Consider the following 16,349-nt stretch of genomic DNA (forward strand, 5'->3'; position numbering starts at 1 on the left):
CTCGAGGAGCAGGACTGAGATTATCCACCTTACGCTCAACCGATAAGTAACATGGGGACGGGGTGGGGGGCAGGGGGAGTGGTGATGAGTCAGTCTATGTTAAAGTGATTTTGCTGCAATCCTTTTCTTATTCCCATATCAATGCAAATGTGGCCATTACCTGATGTCGAATGTATAACAGTGTTGGGTGACACTCCTGGGATCTCATCCTGGACACAGTGCTACTTGCAAGGAAAGCTTTGTAGAAAACAGAACACTGACAAAAGGAACAAGGTTGGATTGCGAAGTGTGATCTCTAGTGGACCTAACTGGGAAGTGCACTATGGTGGGGGCTGTGGTTTTATCAGCCGGTGTGCAGGGGTCGGGCTACGAGAGTGACTACGTTTGGCTTATTGCTGCTACAGAGCGACCTCTGCCCACGAGTGCAAAACACCCCTATTGGTTCTTTGAGTTTGGGGGGGGGGCGGTGGGGTGAACGAGTGGGAGTTATCGGGGATGAGATGCGACAGAGTTGTGGGTGGTCAGCTGTGGGTGGGGGAGAGTGGGTCATGGCAGGGATTTGGATGTTGTTTTTGTTGTTGGAGATGTCAGCCAAAGTGTTACGAGAGACATGCACTGCACCTAATTGGCACGAGTCAGGACACACTGCTATATTAGACAGACATGATGGCTACAGCTAATGGAGCAACTGCCCCAAAAGCTATAGACTCCCTCAGAGCTCTGTCGTGGAACGTCAGAGGTCTAAATGACCATCGCATATTGCGCAAAGTGCTACACTATCTATCTAGATACAATGTAGATGTTGCCTTGCTTCAATAGAGTCACTTACCACTACATAGCCCAATGATGGGCTACAGGGGCTTGGTGGGTTATGCGAATACTTCGGGCTTCACTTCCCACGCTAGAGGGGTAATGACCTGGGTAAACCCCAGATCAGAATACACGATAAGACAGATGGCAGCAGACACGGAGGGACGGTTTGTGATATCCAAACTCCAGAGGAAGGGCCTGGAACAGCTCCTAGTAAATGTCTATGGCCCCAACTATGACTGCCCGGAATTTTTTGCAACATTGGCGAACACGATGGCTGGTTATGCGTCGACACAAATACTCTGGGGCGGTGACTTCAATTTGGTTGGAAATCCCGAATTAGACAGGTCTTGGGGCCCGACGAGGAGGCCAGCGCTAGCAGGTAGGACCATAGAAAGTGTTATGGTCAGTAAGGACCTTTCTGACGTCTGGAGGGAGCTGCACCCACTCGAGGGAGGTTTCACACACTACTCCGCTTACCATACCTTACACACACCAATAGACTACTGGTTGGCGTCGACGTCCTTAATGTCCCTGATTTGTACATGCCAGGTCTTGCCACTACTTTGTCCGATCACTCACCACTTTTACTGGTCCTGTCCACGCCTAGGAAAACAATTCCACCATTTACATGGCGTTTTCCTCCTTTCTCGCTACTGGACCCCCCTCTTCAAAGAGGAGATAGCAGTGGCGATAGACAAATTTTTCGCTATCAATATTGGTTCGGTGGACATTTTCCAGACGTGTGGGAAGCTTTTAAGGTGTACATCCATGGGGTGGCCATGACTAAGCATTCAGGGGTGCTGCGCTCAATCAGGAAGAGGTTGTCGACCTTGGAACGGAAACTAGGCGATCTGAAGGCTCGTCAGTTGGCTGGGGACGACGGGAACATTGCAGGATCTCTTAGGGACTCATTGGCAGAATATCAGGAGGCAGCGGATAGTGAGGTGAAACACCTGGGCAAATATGCCACAGCGCGTGCATATGGTGAAGGTGACAGGGCGGGATCGGTACTGGCTCATATGTTGAAAGCTAAACGTAGTAAAACTCAGATCACAGCAATTTGATCAGAGAAGGGGGACTTGCTAACAGAGGACGAGGACATTGCTAATAGGTTCAGACAATACTACTCGGGGCTGTATGCTTCCCGCTCTTTGGAAATGGATGGTGAAATACTAGACTACCTAGAACACATCCAGCTGCCCTTCCTCACAGAGAGTTTCTCATGCCCCCCATCGAAAAAGATGAGATAGTGGAGGCTCTCTCAGGGATGGGAGCAGCCAGCGCCCCGGGGACAAACGGCCTCACAGTAGGCTTTTACAAAGCTTTTATTGAACTGCTGCTACCCCACATCTCAACGCTATTTGATGATCTATGTGTTACGGGCAAGATGCCACAATCTATGAGAGAAGCGATCCTAGTGGTCATTCCCAAACCAGGTAAGCCTCCTGAGGAGTGCAGCTCTTACCGGCCGCTCTCCCTGCTGAATGTGGACACCAAGTTGTTTGCAAAGATTCTGGCTAATCGACTAGCCCTATTGACCCCAGAACTAGTTGCCCCGGAACAGGCAGGGTTTGTGCCAGATAGGAACCTCACCTACAATCTTAGACCAGTATTCGGAACTATACAAATTGTCCGACAAGATACGAGAGCCATCGCGGTGTTCCCAGATATGGAGAAGGCTTTTGAGTCAGTGGAGTGGCCCTTCATGCGACACTTACTGACCAGAATGGGACTTGGCCCCGTATTTATGCAAATGATAGGAGTGTTATACAACGCTCCCACAGCACGCATCCGGCTGGGGAATCTTATCACTGGGACCATGTCTATATCCAGGGGTACTCGGCAGGGATGCCCCCTGTCCCCAACGTTATATGCCTTGATCGCTGAGCCCTTGGCATGCGCGCTCAGGGAATATTATGGGCAAAGAGGGGTCAGGTTCCCTACGTATGAGATAGTGGTCTCAACGTACGCAGAGGACACCCTGTTATACGTAAGGGACCCAGAAAAAAATCTCTCCCCGGTCCTCAGAGAGATGGTACAGTTTGGTGCGCTATCTGGGTTGAGAGTCAATTGGACGAAGTCCATAGCTTTTCTGCTCACATCGGCGACTACGCAATTTGAGATGGAGTATCCACTGCAGTGGTCTGATGACTCAGTCAGGTACCTTGGCATTAGATTGCACACAGACTCGGACATTGTATTCCATGAGAATTATGGTACCGCTGTGGCAAAATTAGAGGATGACATTGAAATCTGGATCGGTCTGCCACTATCTTTAATTGGCAGGGTCTCTATCATGAAGATGGTGGTGCTCCCTGGGTTCCTTTTTCTATTCGTAAACATACCAATAGTGTTGCCCCACTCCTTTTTTGTTAGACTAAATAAATTACTGATGCGATTAGCTTGGGCAGGCAAACAGGCGCGGGTACAGTGGCGAGTCCTCACCCTACCATACCACTTGGGAGGACTAGGCGCACCCGACCTGGAGTTATATTACAGAGCGGCGCAGGGTGCACAAGCACATTGTTGGGTCCCCGGTTTGGATACTTTGCCATATCTTCGACTCGAAAAGCTCTTTGCTGACCCTCTCCCCCTCCCGGCAGTTATTCTGGAGCTGGTCGATCGCAGAACAGGCATATTGGACTCGCTCAACTAGACGAGGCACGCATGGCACAGCCTGTTACAGCAACAAGCAGGGGCATTACTGTACTCTCCGGAAATGCCAGTAGACTGGACTGTCTGGTTGGTCCCCTGTAGAGACGGAGGGGTCATACGAGCGATGAAAGCGTTGGGCATACACAAAACAGGCGACCTGTTCTCGGATGGCGTTGCCAAAACGTGGGACGAGGCCTCGGTCCTTACAGAAGCTTTTACCCTGCTTCAACGCTTCCAGTTCCATGGAGTGTGCAGGGCACTGCACCAACAACTGGGGGAAGATCCGAGCGAACCCCCTGAGGTAAAAGAGCTGACGTATCTTTTACCTCAGGGGTATTTGTAAGCTGGTATCTAACATATACAGGTCTGCAATGTCTCATAGAGTGAATCAATACACCAGGGCCAGGCTGGCCTGGCAATGTGATCTGGACATGACTATAGACGACGCCATGTGGTCTTATTGTTGCAATAACACAAAACGTATATCATTACACGGAAAACACAGACTTATCCATTTCAAATACATTATTAGAGTTTATTATACACCACAGAGATTGCAGAGATACGGGCTTAGAGAGGAGGCGACCTGCGATAGATGCTCATCCCTAGTTGCTGATTTCATACATTTGACGTGGGGCTGCCCGGGCGTCTTCAAGTATTGGGATACAATATTCCGGGGAACTGAGCACCATAGTTGGCTTTGCGATTGCCCCTGACCCTGCTATGGCACTGCTGGGCTATTCTAAACAGTTACCAAAAGCAGCCCGCAGACTGGTGGACATGGGCCTGCTGATGGCAAAACATAGGGTGGCAATGTGCTGGATGAGGGACCCTTTACCTACAGTGACACAGTGGTCACACGATGTCCTTTCCTGCTGTACGTAATCGGAGAACTTTAGTGAACTGCTTGCTCCGAGGAGCAGACCAAAGAACCTCTGGGGGTTATACACAACATACTTGAACAGTAAAAGTGAGAACTCGACTGAAAGGGCATCAACAGAACCTGTAGCAGGAACTAACACTAACACTGCATAAGGGATAATACACTATCACAGACCTGTACATACATGACCTGTGGGGTTCACAGTTGAGCTCCACCTACATAGGGTATAGTTGGTATGGATGGGACATCTGCTAGCACCAGTGATACTCAGTGGAGGGGAATAGGTATGCAACAGCAGTCAAACAGGGGCGCCATGGCTTTATGTCGCGGTATTGGGTACGGGTCCTGACAGCGACAGGTGGTGCTGACATCTCTTTGTTTGTTATTATTATTCGTGTTATATTTATAATCACTGTTATACAGAGGATACACTTTAAGCAGTAACAAGAGCCAGCATTTTCACAAGTGACGCGGCCCTGCCCCCAGGATGTGGGCGATAACGCTGTGTGTAGGGCCTTGTTTTTATAAGCCGCCGGCACAAGGGTTGTAGGCAAACAGCTGTGTATTTCCGCGACATTTATTTTATTTGATCTTTTATAATAAAAAAAACTTGTTAAAAAAAAAAAAACATGTGTGACTTGGGTGCAGGATCAGCCCAGTACCTTAGGAGGGAAGGTTATTGATCCAGAGCTGTGACAATTGAGAGAAAGAGACTCAAGTGCATGTTTATGCATGTGTACCTATTTATATGTTTGTCTGCGGGTTTGTCTATGTCTGATATTGCGTTCCTTTGTAATAAAAAGTATCAATCATTGGAAGCTATGTCTGGTGTCAAGAACCACTAAAAAAAGTAAATGCTTTCCAGCATCATAATGCGATCATCCCTAGCTCAACTGCATCCACTGATGGAATAAGAGTGGTAATGACATATAAATAGTCATCCTTGATATATTATGGCCATTCTTAGTCTGGTTGGGAATACTGGCCGGTAGCAATGACACTAAGTACAGGACTGGTCCACTTTCATCCAACCCTGATAAACTGGTGAGCACCCCTCGCATAACAATGGACATGATGAAATATGGTGGGCTTCTGGACCACTGTGTTGTCCATCCTAGAAACAATGGTGGCCATGGTATAATTGTTGGCATTATTTTCATACTACAGGCATCCATGGTGCTTTGGTGAGCACCCATTGACCAAAATTGTTATATGTGGACATTTGAACCAGAATCTGTCCATGTGCGGCATTTGTACATGTGAGAAATTGAAGAAGAGAACAAACCGATGCCTGGTGACTGTGGGCTTCCTAAAAATGTAAACTGTTATTTTGAGATAGTTCTATCTTCAGAAAGAGTTTTCAATTGGCAAATGTTTTTTTTTCCCCAATTTGATAGACAAATGTGTATTTTCAGAAATTGATAGTCTGAGGAAGATAAAAAGTTACACTTACAAAAAAAAAGGTTTAAATCTGTTGGTTGCCCAAAGTGACTGGATGAAATGATTACAACTGAATCTTGCTTAGGATGGAGACTAGTAGAATGTTAACACTGTGGTCACTATTTGACAAATAATAACATTTGCTATTAGCTCAGAAAGGTTTATTTTTTATCAGAATTAGCTCTCACCGTAGGAAGGTTGGGAGACCCCGGCTTTAAAAATAATAATTTTACTACAATTCTTTCCCAGAATTAGCACACTGATAACAGCCAAGTAACATTTCAGGAGAGGCTGCAACTGGCGAAACTGTACCACTTTAAGTGCCCGGTCTCTTTTTTGGTACTAATTCGGCCCGGGCAGCAATTACATGGATCCAAGCATTCTGTTGCCTGAAACTGAATTATAGAACTGTGGCTCGGAGATGCAGCATTTCTTCCCCGCCCGCGTCACTGTTTTCACATACATCACTGACAGGAAAACAAAAATCACTTACCTCTCCCTATTAACTTAAAATGCCCCAAACCGGCTCCCTGACAGTACCAGAACCTGAACAGGGTTCCTGTTTCAGATATTTAAAAGTCGTCATGTTCCATCTCTCACTGTCCTTTGGCCCAGACTCTTTTTCTGCAGAATCTATCTCCATTCGCTAGTGCTAGAATATCAACACTTACTACTGACTTGGTCTAAAATTCTGGAAGGGGTTCATTCTAAATTGGTTAAGAATGGCTTAGTGGCCGATGATACCCTGAGTGGGTCGAAAATCCTACAATCACGCTTTACACATAAAACCACTCCGGTTCTGGCTCAAACTAAATTCATGTTAATACATAGAACCTTCTGGACCCCAGCTCACCTACACAAACTAAATCTTAGCGAAACCCCCACCTGTGGGAACTGCAACCATGGCATTGGGGATTTATTTAATGCATATGCTTTTTTATTGCCTGTCCCTTACAGAGTTCTGGAAGGATGCTTTGTATCAATTAAACCCCTACTCCATGTACACTCACACAAAGAATTTTCGTACCTACTCATGGGTACCCTTGATACTTGCATAACCAACAATAAAGTAGACACCTGTTAGACCTTCTGGTTACCCTGGTGTGTAAACTTATTATTAGTAACTGGAAAAATACAGTCAATCTCAAGTTGGCCACTAGTAAGAATTGGATCTCATTTATCAGGGGTACCAACAATATACCTCTCCTTGGAAAACCAATTTGGTTTCAATGCAGTCCACACTGGATAACCTCATGGCTACGACTAAGACCACTGTGAACCGAACGCTGGAAGTAATATGTATATTGGTGCCCCACAACCTACCATTTTCTCCAAGACGACTCCTGGACGTATAGCCTCACAGCGAACTAACCTATGGTGTTGCTCCTATCCACTGATGCATACTTGCTACAGAACCTTGTGATTTTTTAAGTTTACGTTAATTTGATGCTTCCTTGTTTTTTTTTAGGTCTTGGCTAAAGACGCGCGTAAGCGCGTCTCCGCCGAGATCTTATGTCACCGAGCGTGCTTCCCAGGAGACACTCCTGGCCGCGCGCAGGCGATTCTAAACTGGCACGCGCATTAGTACGAGCGCTGCACGAGGCTCCCACACAACACACGCATACATAGAAACAGAAGCGCTCACGCACGCACATACATACAGAACCCCCCCACTCATACACACACACACACACACACACACACACACGCGCGCGCGCGCACCGGCCCCCCCCTCTCCCCTTTAACTTACTGCTCCGCACCGGCAGGGAGAGTTGACGCTGCGGCTCCTATCCCGGGACTCCCTCTTGGTCAAGGGAGCCCCGCAACACGCGTGCAACGTCCTGTTGTCGGCCCCGGGGGCTCTCCACGCTCGCAGGAGCCCCGGGCCGCTCCACGCATTTCCTCCGCCTGCCTCCTCTTCCGGTCCGGACGCGGCTCCGCCCCCGTCACAGGCGACCTTGCCTGACTTCCGGTGCGGCCGCGGCGGAATTCCGGGGGCAGTAAGTTATTGTATATTTGGCTGCTAAATGAAAGCGTGTCCATCTGCCACTGACATTTAAATTTACTAAAAATATGTGAATATGCCCTAAATCCAAATGTAAATTTAATTTAGCTAAAAACTATTATTATTTTAAGTGAAATTAATGTTTTCATGTAAATCAGAACCCATGCTGAACAGTTTGTTTCGGCATTACTGTTTGCATGTCATATTTTTATCTTTTTGAAGGAAATGTACTACTTTTGAGTAGAGAAGTAGTCTAAAGCGTGATTTAACACATGCTGCTCGAAATGTGAACTTGGCGTGGTACAGACAGCTTCAGTGTGTTTCCTTGTTTTCTCTGTTTTGACATTATGCACTAGTTCTAGCTGTGGAAGGAAGCTGTAGTGAGTGCAGAGTAGTGAGTGTGAGTAGTGAGTGCAGAGTAGTGAGTGCAGAGTAGTGAGTGCAGAGTAGTGAGTGCAGAGTAGTGAGTGCAGAGTAGTGAGTGCAGAGTAGTGAGTGCAGAGTAGTGAGTAGTGAGTGCAGAGTAGTGAGTAGTGAGTGCAGAGTAGTGAGTAGTGAGTGCAGAGTAGTGAGTGCAGAGTGCAGAGTAGTGAGTGCAGAGTAGTGAGTGCAGAGTAGTGAGTGCAGAGTAGTGAGTGCAGAGTAGTGAGTGCAGAGTAGTGAGTAGTGAGTGCAGAGTAGTGAGTAGTGAGTGCAGAGTAGTGAGTGCAGAGTAGTGAGTGCAGAGTAGTGAGTGCAGAGTAGTGAGTGCAGAGTAGTGAGTGCAGAGTAGTGAGTGCAGAGTAGTGAGTAGTGAGTGCAGAGTAGTGAGTGCAGAGTAGTGAGTAGTGAGTGCAGAGTAGTGAGTAGTGAGTGCAGAGTAGTGAGTGCAGAGTAGTGAGTGCAGAGTAGTGAGTGCAGAGTAGTGAGTGCAGAGTAGTGAGTGCAGAGTAGTGAGTGCAGAGTAGTGAGTAGTGAGTGCAGAGTAGTGAGTGCAGAGTAGTGAGTGCAGAGTGCAGAGTAGTGAGTGCAGAGTAGTGAGTGCAGAGTAGTGAGTGCAGAGTAGTGAGTGCAGAGTAGTGAGTGCAGAGTAGTGAGTAGTGAGTGCAGAGTAGTGAGTAGTGAGTGCAGAGTGCAGAGTAGTGAGTGCAGAGTAGTGAGTGCAGAGTAGTGAGTGCAGAGTAGTGAGTGCAGAGTAGTGAGTGCAGAGTGCAGAGTGCAGAGTAGTGAGTGCAGAGTAGTGAGTGCAGAGTAGTGAGTGCAGAGTAGTGAGTGCAGAGTAGTGAGTAGTGAGTGCGTGCAGAGTAGTGAGTGCAGAGTAGTGAGTGCAGAGTGCAGAGTAGTGAGTGCAGAGTAGTGAGTGCAGAGTAGTGAGTGCAGAGTAGTGAGTGCAGAGTAGTGAGTAGTGAGTGCAGAGTAGTGAGTGCAGAGTAGTGAGTGCAGAGTAGTGAGTGCAGAGTAGTGAGTGCAGAGTGCAGAGTAGTGAGTAGTGAGTGCAGAGTAGTGAGTAGTGAGTGCAGAGTAGTGAGTGCAGAGTGCAGAGTAGTGAGTGCAGAGTAGTGAGTGCAGAGTAGTGAGTGCAGAGTAGTGAGTGCAGAGTGCAGAGTAGTGAGTGCAGAGTAGTGAGTGCAGAGTAGTGAGTGCAGAGTAGTGAGTGCAGAGTAGTGAGTGCAGAGTAGTGAGTGCAGAGTAGTGAGTGCAGAGTAGTGAGTGCAGAGTAGTGAGTGCAGAGTGCAGAGTAGTGAGTGCAGAGTGCAGAGTAGTGAGTGCAGAGTAGTGAGTGCAGAGTGCAGAGTAGTGAGTGCAGAGTAGTGAGTGCAGAGTAGTGAGTGCAGAGTAGTGAGTGCAGAGTAGTGAGTGCAGAGTAGTGAGTGCAGAGTAGTGAGTGCAGAGTGCAGAGTAGTGAGTGCAGAGTGCAGAGTAGTGAGTGCAGAGTAGTGAGTGCAGAGTAGTGAGTGCAGAGTAGTGAGTGCAGAGTGCAGAGTAGTGAGTGCAGAGTGCAGAGTAGTGAGTGCAGAGTGCAGAGTAGTGAGTGCAGAGTAGTGAGTGCAGAGTAGTGAGTGCAGAGTAGTGAGTGCAGAGTAGTGAGTGCAGAGTAGTGAGTGCAGAGTAGTGAGTGCAGAGTAGTGAGTGCAGAGTGCAGAGTAGTGAGTGCAGAGTGCAGAGTAGTGAGTGCAGAGTAGTGAGTGCAGAGTAGTGAGTGCAGAGTGCAGAGTAGTGAGTGCAGAGTGCAGAGTAGTGAGTGCAGAGTAGTGAGTGCAGAGTAGTGAGTGCAGAGTAGTGAGTGCAGAGTAGTGAGTGCAGAGTAGTGAGTGTGCAGAGCAGTGAGTGCAGGTGCAGAGTGGTGTGTGCTGTTTAGTGCAGAGTGCTGTGTATTGGCAATGTAAATGACAATGCCATTTATTTATGATTTAAAGAAAAAAAAAGAAATGTCATGAGCAATGCCAATTGCTCTACCTTTAATGATGCCGAGACTATTGCATTGCAAATGCTTGTTATAAATGTGTACACGACTACAGTCTTCGGGCAGTACTCAATGTTTACCCTTCTATCTTTTATATGCTTTGTATTCAATAAAGGTTTTTGAACTAAAACACTTCCATTTCACTCCCCACACCATCAATTTTATGAATTTTACAGATTAGTTAACTAAGGGTCACATGATATGATTGTATGTGATTTTACAGAAAATCAATTCCATGAAATACCATTACAACATTTTGCCCAAACTGTTTAATGGACACTTTCAGACTGAATGCCATTCACCATTTCATAAAAATCAATTCATAGAATGTCATTGGGTTCGAAATGGACTTTTGCATGCTTATTTTTGTAGGTGTAAATGCAACAGTTGCACCAGTCCCTGAACCCTAAAAGACCTTTCTACCCCTACACTCAACACATCCCTAAACTATAAAACCCATCACTACCTCTAACCTCCACCCATTCCTGAACCCTAGAACCCCCTTTTCATGCCTAATCCCCAATCATCTAACTACTTAAAACACCTTACCACACCCATGCTCCACTCATCTCTAAACACAAAAAAAACTAGCCGCCCTTAAACACCGCCTATTAATGACTCCTAAAATCCCTCACCACCCCTAAACTCTACCCATCCCTGAACCCCAAAAATTCTTTTGTACATCTAAACACAACCCATCCTTGAATCCTTAAAACCCTCTCACAACCCAAAACTCCACCCAATCCTACTCTAAAAATGCTTCCCCACCTCCAACCTCTACCCATTTACTGAACCTTAAAACCCTCCACCAGCCCTAAACTCTACCCATCCATGAACCATAAAACCTCAAGAAGCCTACACTCCACCCATTCCTGAGCCCTAAAGACAACTCAGACCGCTAAACTTCACCTATTGTTGAACCCTAAAAACTCCTTTCTGGGCCTGAACTCCACTCCTTGACATAAAAAAAATCTCTGACTACCCCTAAACGTTAGCCACCCTTGAAGCGAAAAAACCCTCCCTAGTCCTAAACTTTACTAAAGTTTAATGTAATTTTGGATTTTTCCTTAAAATTATCTTTCCTTTAAAATGTTTCCTTTATTTTTTTATTTGTTTTTATTTCCTTAAAATGTTTTCTTTCCTTAAAATTGGTTTTCCATGATTCAGTTTCCTCCAATATGGTTTCTCAGTTTTCATTTTTCCATTAATTTACAAACACCACATCACATAGGCCACATTTGAATCCAGACATCAAAGCAATGGGTAAATCAAGCTATGGGTATGAGGCCTTGGAGATCACTAGTAGCATCTGAACAAGCCTACTATCAGAACTATTATCCAGACGTCCACAGATCTCGTCTCAGTTATCACTTTTGAGGTGGCACCACCCAGGCCGGAAGAGAAAAAGAGGAAGTGGGGGGATAAAGTCACCCAGCACCTGGGTTCTCTAAGCACACACTTCCTCTTTTTTGCTCTCTTGCCTGGATCACATTGATAAAGAAATGTTGCCTGAGATGCTTGAAAGAGTTACGCAGAATTTGGGTTTCCTGGTGGAAGAGTTACCTAGCACTTCTGCAAAGCAGTTTTGAGACAACGCCTTTAGGACTCCTAAATGTTTCAGAGCTGGTGAAAAGGGAATGGAAGGATCTGTAAAAAATTAATGTACCCAGATTTATGCCCATGTTATATTTGGAGGATATAGAATAGAGAATGCCAGAATCTGTCTCAGTGGATTCTTTTTGGGCCAGTCTGGCTGCACACACTTCAATGGCTGAGGAGAGTATTTTAAAGGATCAGAGAGAGAAGATGATGGACTATGCACTGAAGAAATCCTATGCAGGAGCCTTACAAGCTGGCACATACACTATAGAATCTTTAATTTCTGACATCAAGAGCCTCTTTAAGGTGGTGCAGGAAGAGAGAGAGTGTTCCTCTCATTGAAGCATGGGAGAAGCAGAAGGCATTTTACCAAACATCTCTTTTGTAATTGTTAGGACAGCTTCCCGGGTGCAAAGAGCTACAATTTCTGCTAGATGGAACCTGTATCTGAAGGAGTGGCGCACAGATGCAGCACAGAACACAGTGGTTTAGCGTTTGCCATTTGAGGAAAACAGGTGTCTTTGGGGTAGATCTGGAAGAAAAAGTACACAAGACCTCCAATGCAAAAGAAATTGTTCTCTTTTCGCAACAGCAACTAAATAAATAAATAAATAAATTGGAACATCGTGTTCTAAGTTACATTCCTCTTCCAAGTCTTCTTTTCGTCAACCATCTAGTAGGATGGACCAACACCAGTCTTCACTTGCTAGAAGGCAAAGGGAACAAAAGTCAGGGTGACCAGAAAGAGAAGTCTGTACCTCCATCTAGACATCAACATTCCCGGCTACACTGAGAACAGCTTGTGTCAGACAGTAGAAGGAAGGAAAAGGTCTTTACTATCAGCATGGGGAAGATATTTAGATGTGTGGGTCCACCAGGTGGTGAATGAAAGGTAACATATAGAGTTTTCGGAAACTCCAGTAGAAACTTGAATCACCCCTATAAGTGAAACCTTGAGGTTTTGTCTGGAAAGAGGCGCTGAGGGAAGTTCTTCACAATTTGAAAGTAAAGAATTCTCTAGGTCAGGTCCCAAGGGAGGAAAGGTGCATGGGTGTGTATACTTATCATATTCCTCGTCCCCAAATCCTCGGGCCAGTTCAGACTGATAATAGATCCAAGAGGAGTAAACAAATAGATAAAAAGGATTCCATTCAAGGTGGAGACGCTACAGAGGATAATTCCTTTGATCTCCAACAATTCTTCCATGATAAAAATTGACCTGATGGACGCCTGTTTGACACATTCCCACTGCGCACAGCCATAAGAAATACCTCAGGTTCTTTGCTCTAAAGAGACACTAGCGATTCCAGGTGTTGCTCTTTGGCACAGAGTCTACCCTAGGGTATTTATGAAGATGACTGCTCACTGCAGGGTTGGAATACTATTCCATACCTGGACGATGGGCCCCACCATGCTTAGTCAAGGAAGGACGTGATGAGAGGATGGGATATGATGGGAATTCTTCAACAGCATGGCTGTTGATCAATCTAGCAAAATGAAAGCCAGAACTTTCTTAGGACTAGCTCTTAATTAGCGCTCGGTTCAGGTTCGACATGCGTATGGTGTTCCTGCTGGAGGATAGTGCAACCAGGTTATGGTTCACATTCAGCTCCTTCTAATTCAGGACAACTTCGGCATTAAGGTTATGACTCAACATACAGGGACAAGTGTGTTCCTGGTGCAGTGGACGAGACTTCACATGAGACCACTTCTGGAACACCTAGCAAACTACTGGAGATCTTCCACTATTGAATGGGAGAAGGGGATTTCGGTAACAAACCTAATTAAAGGGCAGCTACAATGGTGGGTGGTTGAAACCAGAATCCTTGAATAGGGGATATCTGCTGTAGTCCCCTCCACAGACGGTAATCACAACAGATGCCAGCTCTACAAGATGGGAGGGGGATGCTCAGGGAATATGGTCATTGTAGGACAGTCTAAAGTCCACAAACTGGAGAGAGTTACCTGTAGTATTACAAGTACTAACACATTTCATATTGGACTTTTGGTCATCAAGTAATCATTTAGATAGACAATGCATTAGCAGTAACCTATAAAAAAGATGGGAAGGGCGAGGTTGGACTCAACTTGTTTGCTTGAAATATCAAGGGATGGACAGAAGACATCTTCTTTCCAACAAAAGTAGGTGCACATTAGAAAAGTGGAGAATATAGTGGCAGACAGACAATCTAAACAGGGCGTTTACCTAATCCCAAACCCTGCAGGTGTTTCCCAAATTTGCATAAGATTCAGGGAGCCCTTCCTAGACCGGTTTGAAACGTGAGAACATTCTCTGCTTCCAAGATTATTTTCTCTGTATCAGGATCCACTGGCATGGGTGATTAGATGCTCTGACCACTCCTTGTCCTCAGAAGAGGCTAAATGCTTCCTACCTATTCCTCTCATTACTCAGCTGCTCATGAGAGTTCAAATGGAAACAGTGGAGGTCATAGTACTGGTGAGGTTTTGGCAGTACTGCCCACTGCTTCCTCTGTTAAAAGACATTGGCACTAGTTCCTCACTGGAGAATTTCCCTATCCCCTTATCCTCCCAGGACAGGGTGTTGCCTAACTCTACTGTAGTTAGCCTTGTCGGTTTGGAAGGTGAGAGGTGTGTTATGTTATGTTATACAATCCTTTATAGTGGTCGAATTCACCCGGGAGCATCTCGGCGCTTGCCTAGCACTATTCCTGAAGATGAGGGAGAGAAGAGGTGAAAGTTTTAGAATAAAAAGGCTTTCAGCTGTTTCCTGAAGATGCTGTAGTTCTCCATTTTGCGCAGATGGTCAGGTAACTCGTTCCAGTACCGTGGCGCTAAGTATGAAAAAAATGTTCCTCCCGATCGGCAACGCCTGATCCGCAGTACTTGGAGGAGGCCCTGTTCTCCTGACCTGAGATATCTGTTAGGTATATACTTAATAAGTCTTTTCTGGAGATATTTGGGGCCTCTGCCTCCAAGCGCTGTATAAGTGAGGCAGCAGATTAAAAAAAAAAAGATCTTTTCCTCACTGTTAGCCAATGGAGTTACCGCAATAGAGGGCCCAGGGGGTACCCTCTGTGCGATTTAGTACCATCCTAGCCGCAGTATTTTGAATTACCTGCAGTCTGCTCAACAAGGTCTCTCCTACTCCTGCTAACAAAGTGTTGCCATAGTCCAGGCGACTGATAACCATGCAAAACACAACAGTTAGAAAGAGTGTCCAAGGGCAGGATTAATTAGCAACACCTAGACACATGCCCCACATAATAGTACTAATAACAAACAATGTCTAGGGGTCAAAGAGAAACTCAACTGTGCAAACCATCCAAGATACAACTAAGTGTTAATAAAGTGTGTGTATGTGTGACTAATCAATAGACAAATCTCAAGGGTATGGGAAAAATATTCCCATCAGTTGCCACTCGGTACCGCCCTTTTACATCATATGGGTTCTCCAACCCAGGAGAAGATGCCCACAGCCTAAGGAGGTTATTGTGGCTGGAACTTAACCATTGATGAGTGTGTGTACAAATGGATGATACAAAAAGTAGTGTTATGAGTAGCTTAACTGAATAGCAGTGCAAAGTGAACGTGAAAAGTGTTAAAATTGGATAGGACTGAGTAGAGGATAAATTTTAATAATTGCTCTCAGTTCGTCCAAATTTAAAAATTATGCGACCTACCAACAGATTTAACATAATATCCGTTGGCAATAGGGGTCGACATGTTTCAGCATGAGTGACAATTATGCCACTGCTTTCATCAGGACCAGAGTGTTTGCTACTGCACCAATAGTGAGAATAAAATAATTGTATCACTTGTTGATTCCAGGTTCTAATTTAATTAATCCACCACATCACTGTTGGAACGTTGTATCAAGAACGGGAAACAAGGAGTACCAAAAAAGAAAGAAAATTGAAAATGAGGAAAGAACAATACAATAATGTCAAAACCCATAGTACATCATGTATATTTTGTCAAAGTGTAATATGTATAGTTTTCATTACTCCATAACAGTTGACCACTTACCAAATAGGTATGGGGATAAAGCATCACCCCACCTGGCTGCAGCTCAGGTAAGAGGAGCACCGCTCTAGTTAAAAACAATAGAAGACATTCAATCAGTGGCTAGTCAAAAGTATTTGCAAAGGTCGGCAGGTGAAGATATAATAGAATACCCCACTCCTCAAACATCAGCTATACATGGCTACAAGTGTTAGTACCCATTATGATTTTTCAAATCACCTTCATGTCAACAAACATGGCGCCCGCAAAAGGCAGTTATAATAATGATATCCTGGTGGTACGTGCATACCAAGAACTTTTAGATGCGCACGCAAAAAGCAGCACTATTCAACATACCTAGTTGTTGGGCTACTGAGAAGATCGTTTGCACGCGGTCGATATTAGTTTAAGAGCAATTTCATATTATTTGTGCCCAGGACGGCAAGAAAGCCGTAACGCTTCTCATGTCGGTATAATGCGCGCCTAGTTTTAGGAGCGATTTCGTATGACTTGCGCCCTGATCAGAA

General features: G+C 45.5%; 1 protein-coding gene across 2 annotated transcripts in view; it reads right to left on the reverse strand.

The window, feature by feature from the left end:
• HACL2 (2-hydroxyacyl-CoA lyase 2) overlaps positions 1-16,349 on the reverse strand; it is a 565,926-nt gene that overhangs the window by 491,976 nt on the left and 57,601 nt on the right. Inside the window, exon 2 of one of the 2 annotated variants that reach the window (XM_086945057.1) lies at positions 15,847-15,910. The exons of the other annotated variant lie outside the window; for it this stretch is intronic. The gene's annotated coding sequence lies outside the window, so the exon portion shown is untranslated. The remainder of the gene's footprint in view (positions 1-15,846; positions 15,911-16,349) is intronic. 2 annotated transcript variants of the gene reach the window in all.

The sequence above is a fragment of the Lissotriton vulgaris genome, chromosome 12 (assembly GCF_964263255.1).
Source record: "Lissotriton vulgaris chromosome 12, aLisVul1.2, whole genome shotgun sequence".
NCBI lineage: Eukaryota > Metazoa > Chordata > Amphibia > Caudata > Salamandridae > Lissotriton > Lissotriton vulgaris.